At 37.0% G+C, this 20266-nt stretch overlaps 1 long non-coding RNA gene across 1 annotated transcript; it reads right to left on the reverse strand.

The window, feature by feature from the left end:
* Positions 1 to 3509: 3509 nt before the first annotated feature.
* Positions 3510 to 14179, reverse strand: LOC113069340 (uncharacterized). The gene is made up of 3 exons (XR_003279708.1): positions 13657 to 14179; positions 5130 to 5159; positions 3510 to 3550 (listed from the first exon to the last, which is right to left on the reverse strand). It is a non-coding gene; the product is annotated as an uncharacterized LOC113069340 (long non-coding RNA).
* Between the last annotated feature and the right edge of the window lie 6087 nt (positions 14180 to 20266).

Below are 20266 nucleotides of genomic sequence, written 5' to 3' on the forward strand. Positions count from 1 at the left end.
CTTTTTTTTTTTAATCGGTCTGAAAAAGCTTGGTAAATTCAGAGGGAAAGAATATCTTTTGGATTTTCAAGGCTTTAGTCACAGAGTCATAAGTTGGATATAATAAGACATTTAAGAACAAGAGTGAAAAAGGCAAAAAAAAAAAAAAAAGGCAAATTTATACATATATCAGTGTGCTGAGCACATTTATGAGTTTCAGCTTTCCTTTTGTAACATTCAGTTTCATAAGCATTTGGTCAATATGAAAACACATGTAGACTGATTTTTTTTTCCATATGTTTTTAAACTTTTTTAAACATAAGCCAGTTCATAAACTTTTGAACTTTTTGATTGCACTGTTTTACCTGGTAACAATGAAGAAAAACAAGCCAAAATGTAGGGGATGGAAAAATAGCATTCAAACAAAAGCTCTGCATGCACACCTGTGCACATACACACACATGTGTGTGTGTGTGTGTGTCGACATACAGACTCACACACAGGGACTGAACGGGTGACCACAGCGCAGAATAGTCTTGCAGCTGGCGAAGCGTTCATTTGGCAGTAAATTCAGAAAGTATGTGTGTGTGTGTGCAGTTAGAATCTAGTGCAACGTTGCAAAATGCCTCATCTGCATGTTTTCTCAATGTGCGTATAAAACCAAAAAGTGTATTCAATAAAAACTAACAATTTTCTTTCCAGTTGCGTTCATCGGATAGAGATCAAAACAGCTATCCCGGAAGGTCTTTCTGCTCGCACCTTCCTCTCTGCCTCAGTCTGACTGACTAAAGGAGTGCTTCTCTCTGTCTAATACAGAATAAAAACAAGACCTTTCAGGCGTTTGTGCAGAAGAACAAGAGTGAACTGTTCTCATAAGGTTCAGATATCTTCTGATTCTATTCTTAAATATCTTAAATAAGTTGTATAACAATTTAATAAGCATATCATCAAAACAAATTCTTAAAAAAAAGTTTAACTATAGCTTTTAATAAAATATAAATAAAGAAATTCAAATAAATAAAAAAATATCACTAAGGACTGTCTTTACAAATCTTTAAACATTTTATTGTATTGAAAGGATATTTTTCTGATACACAAAAATTTGGCATAACTATGGCAAAAAACACATGCGTTTGCAATCTGGACATGATTAGTTTTCATAATTTTTATAAAAATAAAAATACTAAAGTTATTAAAATATGAAGTAACATATAGAGGTGTGGAAATGATGCAGTGACTAAAATTTGAAATAAAATCAAAACTATCTTTTAGTTTCTACAAAGAAACTCGCCTACTTTACAACTTACAACGCACACTGTTCAACTTCATGAGGTGCATCCTGGGATGTTTTTCAACAGTATTTGTTTATAAATTGTAAAAAATGTATCTAGCAAAGAAATGGATAAGTATTGTAGACAGTTTACGTATATCTATCCAGCACTGAAGCTTTTTAAGATCATGAGAAACAAAAGAATTTGCACGAGTACGTACACAATAGAAAATGTAATTTTTTAAAATGAAAATCAATGCAAGAGGTGAGACACTCTCAGTTGTGGTTGGAATCTGGAATTCTTTTATAGTGCCTTAAGTACTTTTCTTAATCACACACAAACACACACGCTTTCAGTGCTTTCAGTAGGGTGCCGGACTACAGCGAGAGCTTCAGTGCAAACCTGCATCAGATAATGCAAAGTGATAAGATACAGCACAGCTGAGTTCAGCAAGTTCTGCTTGAATTGTAGCAATTTTGATGAGTAGATATTTAACCGCATGCGATATGTGGGCTGCTACGGAAAATTCAGTTTTAGGGGATTGTACAAAAATGCCTGTGAAAGAGTCATTTCTGAACGGTGTCCACATCCACAAGCCTCATGAACGAACATCATCTGATACTCTCGGGGTCCTCAGGTTTTGTCTGTGTGGGTTTCAGGATAAAGTAAACAAAAATACAGGGAGAGTTAAAGTTCGTCTTTATCCTTTTAGCAGTTACTTCGCCTTTATTCTGTTATGGCCACACACAGTGACTCAGAACTGAGGATGTTATATTGAGGCAGTTTCTGAAAGCGAGACCATATCTTGCAGTGTTCGTTTTATAAATGAGATAATCTGCACGTAAAGGCCTTTATCTGTAGGCTCCTCATCATATCTATAGTTGTGGTACTAATCATAACAGCCACAAAGCACAAGATAAACTAATAATCAACTGATACTGTGGCTTATTCCGCTAGCTTCCTCACTAACTGTTTACCAATCTAGATGAACTGATACTGTCTCAATTTATTATGAGTGCATGGATCTATCTAAAGTTAATATTTATAAAAAAAAAATCTAAATGATTATCTGCATCATTTTTATTTTATTTTATATTTTTTTTGTCAAGAAACACTGTAAAAGTACTGATAAATACATAATTTAGGTTATTTTAGCTTAATTGAGATATTATGATTATGTTTTTCATATGTTTGCACAGAAAAGTCCTGTTATTTTTTAAGATTTTGTACAGATTGAAGAAAGTTGAGTTTAAACAGGGTACTTTCCATATCAACTTGATTATTGGCTTTTTCATGTCAAGCCAGATTTTAGACTAAACTAATGTTGTGCTTTAATATGAATTGTGAAAATGGAAATGGCATACTTGATGTTAAATGTGTGAAAATCCCTATTACTAAACTCAGTGAGAATGAGTAGAGTCACACACCCACGCTGGATCCACTTCACACACGCACACACACACACACACACACACACACACACACACTACCCATGAGTCTACTGTTAAAGCCATTAATAAATTAATAAATAAGGTAAAGGTAAATATGAAGCAAGTATGAAAAATAGAATAAGAACAAATGTAGCTGCATGGAAAATTTCTATTAAGTACTTTTCTAATATATTAAACCTGCACAAGCGTCTTATCAAGTCAATTTGAATATTTTAAGAGCATTTTAAATTATAAAAGGCACATTGATTCTATTACAAACATTGATTATTATGTTGTGCATTCACGCCATCTTTCATCCGTCATGAGGTCATCAGGTTCATCAGGCAATGCAAAGGCATTTTGAATTTATAAGAAATTATAAGTCAAAATCCTGATCTCAAAATCCGATCTACACTGCTTTTCTGTATTCCTACAAAGTCCTGCATATCATACGATCTCATCCTCCATGATGTGAATCATCCAGCTCTGACTTCAGTGGTTCATGACACCTCGGACGATTCATCTCCCTGCTAATATGGTGGAACGAGTCACGTACAACTACAAACAACACAGCGAAACTCCAAAAAGGTCAATCTGAAAGTATATAATCACTACATCCTAAACTAGAGTCTGAGGAGCAAGATGGAAGAACAAAACGGACACAAAGGTGTTTTGCAACTTGTCCTTTGCGATATAAGTTGAAATTACAAAGACATGAGGATGCATCCAATGTGATGTTAACATACATTTGTCACACACCAGCACAAACCTTAGTGAAATACATACTTACTAGGCCAAACACACAAAAAAAAAAAACACGAATGCCTACCTCGCATCATCTTCACAGCATGTGTGAACTGCTGTCTTTCTCTGGTGAAGACACAGGTCAAAATCACTCAGTATGGTTAACAGCTCTGTGTCACAGTTAATCAAACCAATAAACAGATGATGCTGTCGTAAGTGAGAGATGACAGAGAGATTAGGTGGTTGTCTGTCCGTAGGTGACACAGAGAGAGAGAGAGAGAGAGAGAGTATTTGTGTGTGTTTTGTATCCGTGAGTGACAAAGAGGGAGAGGGCCTGTCCCTTTCAAACTCTAGATAGATACACCTCTTTCTACCGCGCACGCATGATCATGATGTCTCTTCTGAAGAACTTCATGTGCTGTTTCTCTGTCCGTCTATAGGTGGACTCTTCTTTCTCTTTCTCTTTCCATTTCAGCAGTGAGCAGCTCACCTCTGTATGTGTTTTCAATGTGTCTTTCTGAAATCCTGAATTCCTCACTCTATCCTGCTCTTTTTCCAAAAGTGGACACACAATTAAAAACTCCCAAACACTATCAAACTCTCCTGAATCATTTCTGTTCCTTGGTTTGTGCTCGCAGGGGAAAAAAAGGCCAAAAGCTGTCTCTGGGACGGTACCCTTTAAAAATGTACCTTATTTACCCCTAAATGGTGCATATTAGTACCTTAAAGGTAAATATTAGTGCCTAAATGGTACAGGTTTGTATGCCTATTACAGATTTTGTACCCTTTAAACAAGACATGCAGGGTTTTAATTGTAAAGAGCTGACTTGTCTTTTGTCTATTATTTTTAATGACGAACCGTTGAGAAAGGATATGGGGCTGGTCTCATAGGTGGCAGAGTGTATTGGTGTAAACAACATGGTTAAGATCGTCATGTGATATTGTTGCCGCAGAGTGTTATTATTGCTTTTCATTATGAATCATGGTTCAACCACGCTCTGCCTGTTTTCTAATCCACCTATAGTCACACTCAAACAAAGCCTGAACACTAATATGATATGAAACACACTTTTTCCTAACATTTTTATAAAATGAATTTGACTGCTAAACGATGTGTATATAAGACTTTGAAAATGATACAGAGGTTATGTGGACGCTGTCATGAAGGTCAAGTTGAAATGCAAAAACAAAAAGAAAAAGAAAGCGCAAAAGAGAAAGAGATGAGAAATACTTAATGCACGCTTGTATTCAAACACAGAGGCGGGAAAAGTTTTAAACAGCATCTTTTCACCAAAATACTCTCAGATCTTATCTTCATTCAGATGCACACACCCATAGCTGTGCGCACCTGTGTGTGCGTGTCTACGGTAGCTTTGCTCACATTTAAACATACAGCTTTTGTGGCTGAAGTAAAAATATATGTGGATACAGGTGCATTGTGTGAGTGTGTTCTTTACAGGTGTAATAATGCACCGCTTTGCTACACTGATATAGGCCCCCCTCCTATAACCACAATGGAGGGGTTCTCTGATATGCAAAAAAACAACATGCATGGGGGTTAAACAAGCCACCTCTCAAAGCATGCAAACACGCATGCACACACTAGGAAACTGATATTATACTCTATTATACAACATAATAGCACAGCTACACAAAGGGAACAGACAGTGCATAAGTGATGGTTGAGATTCTCAGTTGTACTTACTTAGATGGGATTTCTTATGCACTGGATTTCCTAAAGAGAGACAGAAAACAATAGTCAGTTATGGGCAATTAATATGTTTAATGCAACTATACATGTTCTTAATATGTTAAATATAAAATCCAACATAACTGTAATATAGCATGAAAATACTAGCTGTAAACATGTCAAATGTCTCTGTTGATTTTGTCATGTCACTACATCAGTCACTACATTAAAAAAGTGAAAATCACAATATATTGTCTCTACGTGTATATATATATATATATATATATATTATTATTATTATTATTATTATTTTAAATAAATAAAAAAATTCAGTTTCATTTTAATCACCAAATATTTTATATTCAGCTTTAAACTAGTTGCATTTGTTAAGCTTTCAGCCCTGTTAATCCATAGATCATAATTATCAAACTAATATTTTTCCTTAAAGGCGGGGTGAAGTGCTATTGGACACAGTTTCAAAAATTAAGTTGTACGTTTGAAGGAGTATTTCTGTTCCAAAAATACTCCTTCCGGTTTGTCACAAGTTTCGGAAAGTTTTTTTCGAGTATGGCTCTGTGTGACGTTAGATGGAGCGGAATTTCCTTATATGGGTCCTGAGGGCACGTCTGCCGGAAGAGCGCGCGCTCCCGTAGAGCAAAGCACTGAGAGGCTGAGCACACTGATCAGAGCGAGAGTGTCGCGAAATGTCACAAAAGGAGTGTATTTTTGGTTGCCAGGGCAAGACAACCCTGCACAGATTACCAAAAAAAAAAAACAGCATTAAGGGACCAGTGGATGGAGTTTATTTTTGTGCAAGTTGTGCAAGTGTTTTTGTTTGTTCCCTGCATTTCGAAGATGCTTGTTTTACAAACAAGGCCCAGTTTGACGACGGATTTGCACATCGTTTATTTCTTAAGGGTGATTCAATCCAAACGAAAAAGGGTCACGATCGTGTGTTGGAACCGCAGGCGGTGAGTAAAACTACTTCAAATATCTCTGTGTTATTAACTTAGCTATCGGCGCGTAAGCACATCAAGTAAACAACATGCGATGTTGGCATCAAACTGCACTTTCCACATGTACAGCTTAAAAAAAATAATAATAAAAAAAACGCGAAAAAGTGGAACTTAGTCATTTTCCAAAACCGCTAAGCAAATATATACAGTTTCAGTACATACCACATAGAGACGTTGTTGCTGCTGCTGCTCTCGTTCAGTTTCAGCCTCTGGATCTGATTCTGGATCATAAATAAACGGCTGAATCTGACTGTTAGCCATGGTTTCTTTTGGATGATGTTTTTTTCCTCACGGTAATGTCACAGCTTCCAAACGGTCTCAACGCAAAAGCCTACTCGCGCTTGTGATTCTTTAACTCCGCCCACACGTCACGCCTCCAGCCGGTCGTGTTTTTCCGGGAACAATCGGTACACACTATCTTTCTCTTATGAATATAATAAAACTAAAGACTTTTTGGAGTTGAAGGATGGAAGGATTGAAGGATGCAGTACTACTCTATAGGTACTCAAGATTAACAGGAGATTGAGTGAAAACGAGCATTTCACCCCCCCTTTAAAGTTTATCAATAACTACAAACCAAACTTTGGTCCCAAACTAGCTAGACTCTACTGAGTTACAGTTTATATTATAGTTATATAATTTATATATACTTAGACCATAAAAATATTTGTTGATTTGGTGAGTAACCAAACAGTTCATGGTCCCCATGGTACGGAAAAAAATTATTATATGGAAGTGAGTGGGGACCAGGAACTGTTTGGTTACCCACGTTCTCCAAAACTTCTTCAATCTTATTTTGTGTTCATCAAAAGAAAGACACTATATCAGTAATGATTAACATTCTGAAGCATATCTTTGTTGAAGAAAACCCAGCATTTTTTAAAGAGTACCAGGGCTAAGTTAAGACCCTATTCATGGAAAGTTTCAGTGTTATTCACACACCCACACACACTGAACAACTAAAATTATAAAATGTATGCGTGTACACACACTAACACATGTACACAAACACACATGCATGCCTTTATTGGCATGAAAGCACAAACACACATTATCACTTACATAAAAAGCCCACTCAACCCCCATCCAAGCCCACACATGAGCACAAACGGCAATCTCCGTTGTCTGACGTTTGACCACACTTTGAGAAAGTTCAGATTTGATGCTTTGTTGGCCGTTTCCGATAGGTATTTTTAGCAGTGTGCCTGTCTGAAGACATAAGGCAGGTACGATAACCATCACTGGGAAGAAGACTCGGCCTCTGTCTCTCTTACTTTCTCTCTCTGTCTCTCACTCCGGCTGTCTCTCTCACTCTTTTTCTCCCTCTTTGAAGGGCTTTGTGGCTTTTTGAAAAAGTCACTTTTGCTTATGTAGCGGAACACACACAAATAGGTGCGTGGCGACTTGCAGACGTACTCGGAAACAAAGACTCTCAAAGCAGGTATTTCACAACTCCATCTCACGATTTGCCTAATAGCAAAAAAAAAAAGAAAGAAAGAAAAGAAAGAAACCATGACCGGTGCCATTTTCAGTAAGTGGGATGGTCAAATCTCTGGATTTTCTCACATTCTACAAAAAACAATTACACATTTTTGAGTGTATGTATGAGTATAGATGTAAAGGAGCAGTGACATTCATCTTTTGATCACAGATTAAAGGATTCTCTGAGGTACCTGAATGATTGATATAAGGCAGCATGGTAACAGATCTAAATGCAGTTGGATCACACAGCCAAGCCCTGATTACACTAATTATCGCTTCCTTCTGGTCACCTAGCACAGGTACTTGACCATGATCCAGCTATTACAGGACCAGAGAGAGAAAAAGAGAGAGATTTTGAGTGCTTGACTTAACGATCAAACGTGTGCATGCAGACTATGTGTCTAGCATTATTGTTAAAATAGCAATTTCAAATGTAGATACAAATACAAAACCACATATCTACAAATGAGCAAATCAAGTCATTAAAACAAGAAAGTAATAGTCTAGACACACTGAAAAACACAGATAGGGCAAACTGACATGTAGGCCTCTGTTATCATTGTCTTGCTTGCATTGAACAACAATTGTCAGGTGACAGCTACAGTGTACAATATCTATAACAAGTCATCTGCTCTCCTACACATTGAATAGGGCTACAGAAAGGAACCATACTGAAGTTAACAGATCTTTATGCACTTAGTATTTGTTTTTTGTTTTTTCTCCAAGTTACATGATTTTGTGATTGCATTCCATCTCTTTGCTGTTAGTGTGATTTTAACAGGATCTATGAAGACACTGAAGCTTAAAAGCATTAAAAAGGTAAACAGTGAACATCCCCAAAACTGAGCGTATTGTGAAAGCACCATGCACAGAGAACAAGACTCATTATAAAGGAGGAATAGGAGATATCTGTGCATGAACATACAGCAAACGCAACACTAGAGCATCTTAAACATCTTAAAATCTTGTAGATTGCCCTGGCTAGTGTTGTCACAATACCAGTAAAAAAAATCACAGTTCACTGTTCACAGTTCACACAAAAACTATTGGTACTCTATTTAAAAATGTAAAAATGTAATTTAATCTGTTAATAATAATATATTAAACCAACATAATTTCATAAGTAAGCACTGCTCTTAAAATCAGTTTTTATACTCAAAATTTTAATGCACAGATCTATATTGACATCAGATTTGTTGTCCCATTCATTTCACTGTGTCATCCACTTTGTTGGTAGTAATGAAAGGACTCGTGATTGTGAAGTACTTAGTCGATGAACTCATGCTGAACAAAAAAACGTCTGTTTTGATAGGTATGGAGTGGATTCCTACTAACTTAACAACTAAACTTAAACACATCTGATAAAAAAAGAAATACAATAAATAGTCAATCAATCCTGGTGACAAAACGAAATGTCTATGCAGTTGTATAGATGTTTACTTCTACTTTTGCATGTAGCACAAGTTGTGGGAATCTCCTCGACGACCTAGATGATGCAATGACCCTCATAATGCCCCAGAAAAGGCAGTGTCCACATTACGACCAGTACCCATGCAGACCGCAGGGCCCCTTCTGACTTCTCTAATGCCTCTTCCTCTGCAACCTGCATCTATGATGCATCGAAGCATCCTATGATATGAATCAGTCTACTATGAAACAAACTTCGGAACTAGCAAGGACCTTGATCAACGTTGTTTGTCACCACAGCGGACCATCATTCATTTTGTTTATCGTGCATCTTACTTAGCTGTGATGAAAAGTACAGCATTGCTGAAATATAAGCTCATCCGAAATCTGATCACTAAACAGACTGAAAAAAGTCCTATAAATATTTGAGAAAAAGATGTAGAGTGAGGAGCAGGTGCTCACTGGTGAATTCTGGGACGTTCTATGAGGAGCGACGTTTTAGTGAACAGGAGTTTTGAAAATGGGGCAGCCCTTAAACACAGCTAAGTCCCTGGACAGTGAAATAAGAGGTCAACTATCCAAGTACTAACCAGGTTTAACCCTGCTTAGCTTCAGTGGGTAACCAGTCAAGAGCTGCAGGGTGTTAAGATGCTGGAAACATGAACTGTGAGCTGGCAGTAGTCCTCTGTTTTTCTTCTATAACAAGAAGTCTCTGAAGACCCCTGCTGCTATACAAGAGAGATCCACAAGTCAACAAACATCCCATAAAAACTGACCCATCCTGAGAGACTATAACTTTTAAAAAGTGCTTTGAATGTATATAAATAACTGTAAAGATACAACACAGAGCATCAAAGTTATTTCAGTTTTCAGTTGACAGCCATTGACATTATCACGAGTCTCAAGATTTGCCTCATCTATGTAGATTCAATAACCGCTATAAGGTAACACATGCCATATCGTCGTTGGGTGTTTCATTACTTTGTGGTTTCCTTTCGTCTCGCACCCATCTCTTCCTCTGTTCAGTCTTTAAAGTTCGTTCACACTCCCACCTGTATAAAATCTCCCCCGCGTTTAGTCAAATGTCACACTCTACCTTCGTAATCACCATATTCACATTTTAGTTTGGCAAGAAAGAGTGTTGCAATGTGTGTGAATCTATACGATTGGTTTGTGTGTGTGAAAACAGGTAATCTGTGTAGTGGGGTAGTGGAGGTAAAGCTTTTGGATCTCAGATTAGCCAATCGGCTTCTGGAAATAGATCAGGAATCCAAAGACACTCGCTAAACACTAATCTTTCCTTTAATCCAGATTATGTCCATTCTTACCGCACACAGAATTATTTACAGTATTTCTGGCAAGGTGATGTGAGGGTAGGTTAGAGAAAGTGAGATAGAGACAAAAAGCAAGAGAAAATGCTGAATGAGAAATGAGTCTTAGGGTTAGTAACACAGAGCCATCTAACATCAGAAGAGACTGAATGAGATTTCTGCATTCAGGAGCGGAAAATTGTGGATATGATATAAAAACTAAAGGTGGATAAACCCTCAGTAATAACATCCACACACAAGGCCTAATTTATATTGCTTATGCTCATGAAAGCGGAGTGCTTTGCTTTCTCATTAGAAGCGGCAGTTATTAAAACATTAAGAAAATGTCAGAGGACCGATAAAGTAATTATTTGATGACTCTACTGTGTAAAGAAGACAGATTCGAAAATCATGAAGGCAAACATATACAGAACGCATCTGGTGATGTACAGTTCTCAGGAGGGACCACAATATTAAATACATAAAGGTTTTGAAAAGACCCAAGGATTTTACAACCTGATGCTGCAGAACATTTATAAGCTCCAAAAAAAAGTTGTTTTAGTTCTTTTAGAAAATCGTGTAAGGTTGAGCACTAAATGAATGAGTTCAACACAGGTTAAGCTTGATTTAAGCTTAGGTATAGGCTCATTTTGTAAAAACAATCATCTCATGTACAGTACAGTAGTGCATTTGCAATGGACATCTATGGAACAGAAATGAGCTTAAAGGAATAATTCACCCCCCCACTACCCAAAAAAAATTCTGCCATTTATTTACCCTCATACTGATCTGAACATGTGACTTTATTTCCTCTGTGGAAGACATTTTGAAGAATGCTGGTAACCATACCGTTTTGGTTCCCGTTGACTTCAACTGAATGGACAAAAAACCCACTGAGACATTTCTCTAAATATCTTCTTTGATGTATAAATGCATATTATAGATGCATAAAATGGAAGAAAGTCATGCCGGTTTGGAATGACATTATGGTGATGATGACAGAACTTTCTTTTTGTGAGAAGTGTCTCTTATTTGAAGTTATTGATGCTAATTTGTAGCTTCTTCAGACCACCATATTGACTCTCCGAATCGACAATTAACAGGGGACAAGTCAAACCCTCCTGGGTCCCTATAATGGAATGTCAGATTCTGTCACAGTGCTCTCATGTTAACATATAATGTAACTAATAATTTTGAAACAATGTTTATCAATGTAATTCCAAAGTCTTGTCCCATATATTTCAATTATAAGGGGATTATATGGGCTTTCTTCACTGAAGAAAGACATCTGACAGATCTTAACTTGTACCGAAACCCGGAACATTCCTTTATAGAACCCACGGGGTCTTAACCTATTCTCTGAATAAGCTGCAATAAATATCCAAAGAGCAATTTAACCAATTTAAGAACAAAAAAAATGGTTCTTCATAAAAAGCTTTAAAGTAACTTTGATTTTAAAAGTGTCAATTTCTATGACTGAAAATACGAAGACGCTGATAAGCGCTAGCTTGTGCACAGGTGAACACAGGGATGAGATGCTAACTCAGAATGAGAAAGTTTACATGATGTACACAAGAGATCTGAGGTGCAAGTACACAGGTGCAAGTGGGAGCTCATCAAAGAACAGAAGCAGACAGAACAGAACAGAAAATGTATGTGGAGGAGTTCAAAACAGAGGGAAAGTGTGTTTAGATGATTCAGTGAGAAGAGCAGAAAGGGAGTGTCAGATGGGGAAGTGTGAGAACAGGGATAAATATGTTTGATAAAGGGCTGCATGAAGACAGAGTAACAGTGATAAGACAAGAGGTGCGTAACAAGAGTGTATGACACAGGGTTTATATTTTCGTAAAATATTTATTATATGCATTTCTTATTGTTCTTTATGGCAAAACCTATGTTAACTGTTTGTGTAGCTTTAAAAGTTAAAAATACAACATTGAGCAGACAAATCTAGTATAATATATTAAAGTGCAACAACCTTTCATGGGATTTAGACTGAAAATGTATGTAAAAACAATGATATTGTGCCAAACTGTTTATCTGATCTTGATTCAAATAATGTTAATTAAGTCAAATGAAATAAGATACTTTCCACACAACATTTTGCCTAAGCATGTATTGCATGAAAGGGGTTAATGGTTAACACACTACATGTCTGTGTTAACTTAGTTTACACAGAAAAAGGTCACTGAACAAACTGATCTCATTGAAAGAATTTCGTAAGAGTGAAATGGCCAGAAGTTCAACTTCAGATAACCCAATACACCAGTTTCCATTTAAAGCAATACTCTTTCGGTTGAACAAGGCCCTGAAGAGACCTATTGGGTTACAAGATCCTAATAAGACACCCTTGAGGGAACTTCATTTCAGTAACTAAAGTATAGTCGTATCTCTTTGTTACCTGGTCAATGGGTATCGCTTTCCTTGACTTTTTTTTTCTCTCTCTTTTTTATTATTTGTTTCTTCCCTCTGCTCTCAGAGAAACAAGTGGACCTTTACATTTCTGGCACAAAATGAATAATGTCCATTTATATTATGGACATTACTTTAATATAAGTTAAACATAATAAAAAAAAAAAAAAAAAAAAAAAAAAAAAACACCTGGCTACAGGCCTACTGTTTTTACACTTGCTTTTAAACATTTAGAGAGGACACTTTCTTAAATTCTTCTCAAAAACAGAGATTCCAAAAGGTGATTTTGGAACCATTTTAGATTCTCAAATAATAATCTACAGAACATGTTTACACTATAACAGAACATTTTGTACAATGGCAAGATTCCATCAATGTTAAAGGTTCTAAATGAGCTCATTAATGCCAATAAAGAACCTATTTTTAAGAATGTAGCTAATTAGAATTCTTCAAACGTCTGAGCTGCTGAATACTAACTGACAACAGCACCGTGAAAATAATTTTTGAGGACATGGTTGAAAGTGACACTGCACGTTCAACGAGAATAGATAAGCCAGCACAACACACTCTTACGAATGCAGGCTGGATCAGAGGGAGAAGTGACAGAAGTCACAGCGTTGTGGTTTCGCTGGCTCGCGTGGCACAGGCTTGGCACAAACGCTGTGGGTTAGTGTAGGACTGCTGGCGCACAGACAGGCACTTCTGTCGCATAAAGGGTGTATTTTTAGAGTGCCTCTGGTCTCATATCTATGACTGAATGTGTGTGCGAATTTGTTCCACGTTTCACAAGTGTGTGAAACTCTCGCTCTCTCTCACTCTCTCTCTCTCTCTCACACACACACACACGTAATCTGAGATTATTTCTCACCAACGCAGTATTGAGGTATGTAATGGGTTAATCAATGACACGCTTACCTCTTTTACTCTGAGTGGTGTCGTGGTTCGGGTCCGGCGATGCGGGCTCATCATCTTCCATTACTTTCCTGTCAAAACTCTCTTCGCCAACACCTCCTTACCGAATCTCTTAGTTGTGATTAGTGGTTGTATGTAAACTAAAGCAATTGAACTAAAATTCAACTAAAAAATAAAAATTAAATTAAAAACAGAGGGGAAAAAAGACAACTGCTGACACTAACGACCAGGACGCCGCAAACGTTTTAGCAAGCACATTGCCATTTTCAATTATTCCCTAAAAGTTGTCGCGTCTGGTCACTAAACATTGAAGGATTATGTCTACACGTTCCTCCGCTTCGCTGTCGTTTTAATGTAGTTACTAGCATGCGTAATTGACATTTCAAAGGCAAAGACAAATCGTTGAACGGTCCCAGAAAGAGAGAGAGAGAGAGAGAACGAGAGAAACGGACGGGCACTTGTTGGATAAATAGAGCGAGTGGCCTCTGGCGCGCGCAATGACTCTGTCCAGGCTCGCGCTGCGCTCGCGCTGTCCCGAGCCAGTACGGTGTTATGTCATCAATCATTATGTAATGGGCGCTGGAAGCGAGAGAGTAATGCTTTTAACCGAAGAGCAGTTTATGCGCTTTTTTGGCCAATCCACTTAGATTTTATGTGTTTATTTAAATCTATAATTACATCACACTAGACTACAATACACTTTTTTTCCAGCTAAAAAATATCATGTCATTTCATATTACCTACAGTAACTACCGAACTACAGAAACTTGATTCAATAATAGTAATATTTTAATGAAACTGCAATGTATCTCTGAGATGGTTCATCTTTTTTTTGTGTGTCTTTTTCAGAGAGGAGTTTCATTGGTTGCGGACACAAGGCCAATAATCCGTCAGTGCTGTGTTATGTAATGTGCCTTCAGCACTGAACTGCCACTGGATGACAGGAGACGACTATGTGAGTGTGTCCACACACTATTCAACGATTTCATATTTGTAACATTCATCATATCCTTATCCCTATATAGCCTACTATTTTATGATCATAGGTCTTGGGCATAGAAATGTACAGTCCTTCATCCAAATAGGAAAATTCTGTCATTTTATAATTCATCTGATGGCCATCGACTTCCATAGCATTTGTTCCATACTTTGGAAGTCAATGGCAGTTAAAGGCGCAATATGTAATTTGTCTGCTTTAAAATTAGCAGAAATCACTATATCTATGTTATATTTTTTTTTTGTTGTGTACTTACATTATCCCGACAGTTTCCATGAACTTTCAAATCCGGAGAAAATTATAGTTTAATTAGAAGACATGCCACGTTTCTTTATTTCCATTTTGTCGCCCGTCTATGGCGTCATATAAACTTTATCTAACTTCCTGCGGAACCGCCAAATACAAAGGTGAACAGAAGCAAAGACGAGACAAAGAAGAAAAAGTAGTAGCCAGCCTTGATCGAGACTATTATATTTTATATTTATATTGTTTATATTCGTATTTATACCTCAATCAATAACTTCGTTATGGATCATGATTATGCTTTGCCTGTACGTTTCTGTGAAGCGCAAACGTATGGATGAAATAAATGACCCGAGAAGGTTTTGGGACAAGATAAGAAACAAGACACAAGTAAATATTGGATTTGCATTTCCAAGATAGAGAGAGCTTCGTGACAAGCTGAAACTACAGAGAGATGCCGAACTCGCTTGCATTCTGATAAACAGGTATGCATCCATTCAGCTAACTGTATCTATCCGTATATTTTGTGAAACGATGATGTCTTGTGTAAAACGCAGACGGATTAGCTCTCTTGTAAATCTACATTTGTTCTATATTTAGCTGGATAAAGTAGCTTCAAATGCCGTTCACTATCTTGTTCGATTTCATAGTATAAACGTAATTATAATTATTAACGAAAGGGGACCGTGTTTTTTTTTTTACATATATTACTACTAGCTAGATGGAATATTGATTTGATGGGGTCTCATAATTCATATATTTCTCCATTCGAAAAGACGTGATTGTCACAATGAGTGAGGAATGATAGGCAGCGTCAGAGTGCATGTTCCAACGAACAACAACTCCCATGAGCCTTACGCTCTTTCCCGACGTCATCAAAGTACGTCTTATGTTATTATTTTGATTGAGTAACCCCTGGTGGCCAAAAATCCCATACTGTACGTTTAACTGTTTGGTTGCCAGCTTTCTTCAAAACATATTTTTTTTGTGTTCAAAAGAAAAAAAGGCATACTGGTTTGGATCAACTTGAGGATGATAGAATTTTAATTTTGGCGTATTTTATTTAAATGCCTGTTCCAGACTTTTATGTGGAGCCAGAGATCAGGCCTTCAAACTGTCATGGTCCTCCATGATTGATATTTCCATAGGAATCCTTAGTACAAGCAGTGCAAATGACTACAAGAGCCCCTAGTCAATGGCATCACTGGGCCCCTTGTACAGTATATTGCATTGGGCCCCCTTGAAATCACATTCTGGGGTGGAGTGGGTTACGGAATCCCCCTCAGTAACAATCACATTCTATTGGTGGGGGCAGGTGTCCCCCTGTGTAGAAATCATGGGTTGTGTTGTGTTAAAACTCTAAACACGTGTTTCCTAATTCTTCGAACAACAAAGCAGACAAAAAAAGCACCATTGTCTATTATCAATAGAATAGAAATGTATGAAGCGCAGCTCACAGAGAACTCACTTTAAAACCAAGCAGTTTTTGTTGGTCACTGCAGCAAATTTTTGCGTATCCAACTTGACCCTGATGTGAATCAATTCTATTTTCATTTTTAAATTTGCTGATTAACAGTAAATATTATCACACCTTAAGGGGTCCTCCACAGAGAGTTTGTTGTTTATTGTTATTTTTATTAATTACGGTTATAATTGCTAACAGTATAAAAAGCCAACAGGTCTCAAAAACATGTTCAGTGTTCAAAGTTTTGACAAAAATGTTTGAACTGCCATTAAAATGGATCTCAGCAGAGGCAATGGTGAGGTGATGGAAATGGCATTTTGGTTAGACCCAGGTTTGAACGTTAACACCACACGTGGAAAATATCTCCCCGCAGCACTACGTTGAAGTGTTCCCACAGAAGCCATCACGCAAAGCCCACTTGACCAGACACTCAACACCTCTCCATAGATAGAAACCCACCTCAGACTGTGTCCTACATACATCAGTGAGAGGCCTATGGGAGACTACAGAGACCCCCACAGAGATGCAGGCTTAGATGTTCGTTCAATCTAAGTCAGGATAGCAAGCCTAACAAGACAAAAAAAATTATACATACATACATACATACATACATACATACATACATACATATATACATACATACATATATACATATATATATATATATATATATATATATGTCTGTAAAGCTCCAGCTTCACATGCCCATGAGTGCTAGTAAGGCAAATGAAGTCGCACTGTATCGCATGCCAGTATTTACACAGAGATGCTGAGTTTAGAGTCTCCACATATGAATGTACACTCCTGTGATGTGGACAATGTGTCATTCATTACCGGAACACTGCGGTGTCAGTCAGTTCTCTTTACTGGAATATATGCAAAATGTGAAACTTAGATCAAATTGATTTCATGCATGCACAATATGGATACGATGGACCTCCATCCTCCCTGCTTCTCGCCATAGGAAAATCAAGGTTCGTAGGGCATAGAGATTACTGGTACCATTCCAAATTAAAGGGGTCCTATTAGGCTTTTCACTTTTTCAACTTTAGTTAGTCTGTAATGATGCTCTTTGAGCATAGTTAAGTTAATTTTGAGCTAAGTTCATCTTCATCAAAGATGAACTTAGAGTGGTTACAATCATCTGGTTTTAAATCGCGCTCAAATTGATTTGATTTTGACACAATATTTACACTGAAGCTGGCAGACGGCTTTGGTAAGGGGTGTGACATTTCCCGAGCAGGCGTTGAGTGCTGCCAATCACAACACACACTGGCCCAGCTAACCAATCATAGCGCATTTAGTATTTCAGAAGGTGGGCCTTCATTTGGTACAGGAACTATTCGAGCCGTTCATGCTAGACTGGGGAGAGATGTGTTGTAATAATGTAAAATATGTGAAAAATAATGTGTTTTTCAAACAACCTAGTGTGAGAGCCTGTTCTACTACATCCCCAAAACAAAATCAAGACTTTGTTAAAGAACATAATAGGACTCCTATAAAACAGGATTAATTTGCTTCATTTTGAAATGTCATTGTTCACGCTAGTTTTCATAGTCCATGCATTTAAATCACTGATTGGTTGATTGATAAATTAACGGACTCATATATAGACAGTACTCAGGAAAATAAGACATTTTTGTGTTAAGAAATCCAATTGTTTTAAAAATAAAAGTAATTCCTAATAATACAGCTAAAAATACACATTTGTAATACTGTTAATACTATAGAAACATTCTTAACCTACGAAAACTCACAATAAATAAATAAATAAATGTGGTATGAACATTTTCATCCATTTTGATAATTATAACAACTCTTCAAAACTTCCACCCTCAGAAAATTATAATAAATCAATAAATAAAAATAACTGCTACATGATAACTAAATTGGCTACAAAAGTGTGTGCCAGCTCCAACTTTTCATTTCGTTTTACTGTTTTTCAGTCTAGACAGTCACAGGACACTTATTTCAGCCATAGCTGTCAGGTAGTGGGAATATTTTATATATATTCTAGTAGAAATCACTTAGATTACTTTTAATACAATTTCATTTATATAAAAAAATATTTTTTTTTCTCACAAATTCTTTTAGGAATATGGGTGAGAGGTGCAATAGAGTGGATTCAGTGTAGTGCTTATGTGCACATTTACAAATACCTTATTCACGGATATTAGATTAAATATCAGCTAGATCAGTTGGTCATTGCATACACACACACACACACACACACACACCCCTCCTCAAACACACACCTGTGATCTCACTCACGTGTATAGAGATGTGTGCACATGCACATGGTCTGTGGTGAATTTTTGGCTGCTTTCAGCTTCGTGCTCCAAATAAATAACCCAGTTTTATTGACACAAATAGAACAACCAGGAGTGAAACAGGGGAAGAGAACGAGTGTGAGAAAAAAAAAAATAGATATAGGGTAGATAGGGTACAAGTTCCTAGGTGAAATCTGCAGTGCATTTCCTCTAATGAAGTGTACGATGTAAACGTGTCTAGAATAAAGAGCATCTGATCAGAATGATGAGCATAGAACAAACAGATAACTGTGTGTTAAGCAGAAATCTGTAACGGGAATAACCCGCAGATGTGCAATGAGTCTACATGGGTGTTTGGATAAAGTGGTTTCAGGTAGTTAGATTTAGTTGTGTATTAATGCATATATTCACACTTACTGCATCAGTGACATCAGGTTGTTGTTGCATAATATAAATAGAGAGTATTCCTGCAACCTGTTGCATAATATATATATATATATATATATATATATATATATATATATATATATATATATATATATATAAAATTTTCTCATCACTTTCTCTCATCTGCTTTATCCTGAGTGCAGTGGATGAAAACCACACTACCCAGAAGCGCTGAATAAGAAAGACCCACACTGATGTCCAATCCCTAAAATCACTCGATCCATTGAACAAATGAGGGCAGTAAGATTAGCAGTCATTGTGTCAATCATATTGGGTACGCCTCCCATGTAAATAACTGCCACACAGGAAAATAATCTGACATCACTTCCTGCACTAAGACATAACATGGGACTCCCCCATCCTTCACAAATTAGGCAGGGTTCATTCGGACTTGAAACGCTATTATTTCAGACTCTGGAGGATCCTTGATGCATCACAATTTTTTTATTTGATTTTTTATTTTAAGTCTAATATTACTTAGTGTGTAAAGCACTTATTTACCTAAATGGCCCCTCCAGAAAATATCCTGCCTGAAAAAAAAAAAAAAAATACAGATGGCTCATCTTGTTGTCCTGGAATTTCCAGTGTCACTCTCATACACAAGGTACATAAAAGTGGTTGTATTCTGTGCATCTCTGGATGATAAATTCAGCTGAATTGAGAATGGAAACAGCGACACCTTCTGGAAGACAAATAGATTTCCTAAATGTTTAAATACATTTATATATAAGGCTATTTAGATTTCTCAGAATGTAACCATGGGAGGCCCCTTAGAATGTGATAGTTCTGTAAATTGTGAAATCATATTGATATTATGTCATTGCAACAAGTCCTGCAGCTCTGATTTGCTCATTTTGCAACTAAATCTTAACAGTGAACATGGGTCAGTTTAGCTCTCATCGTAAGTAAGCAGAAAAAGATTTTGGGTGTTAAAGAGCAGTGGGAATAAGAAGAAAGGGAGAAAGTGGGACACCTTTTTTTCCTCTGGTTGGAAAGCTGGTAAAACTAATGAAGCATTGATGCACTGAGGCACTGCGCCGAGTCCGATTGAAGCACTGATGTCCACCAAACTCCAATTTGTCTCACAGAGCACTCTGTATCACATGTAAAAAGGCAGTTGGAGAATAATGGGACAGGGATGAAAATTAAGGGTGAGTTTACGGCCATACCTCAAAAACATTCATCATGGAC

This window comes from Carassius auratus, unplaced genomic scaffold, assembly GCF_003368295.1.
Source record: "Carassius auratus strain Wakin unplaced genomic scaffold, ASM336829v1 scaf_tig00001521, whole genome shotgun sequence".
Taxonomy (NCBI): Eukaryota; Metazoa; Chordata; class Actinopteri; order Cypriniformes; family Cyprinidae; genus Carassius; species Carassius auratus.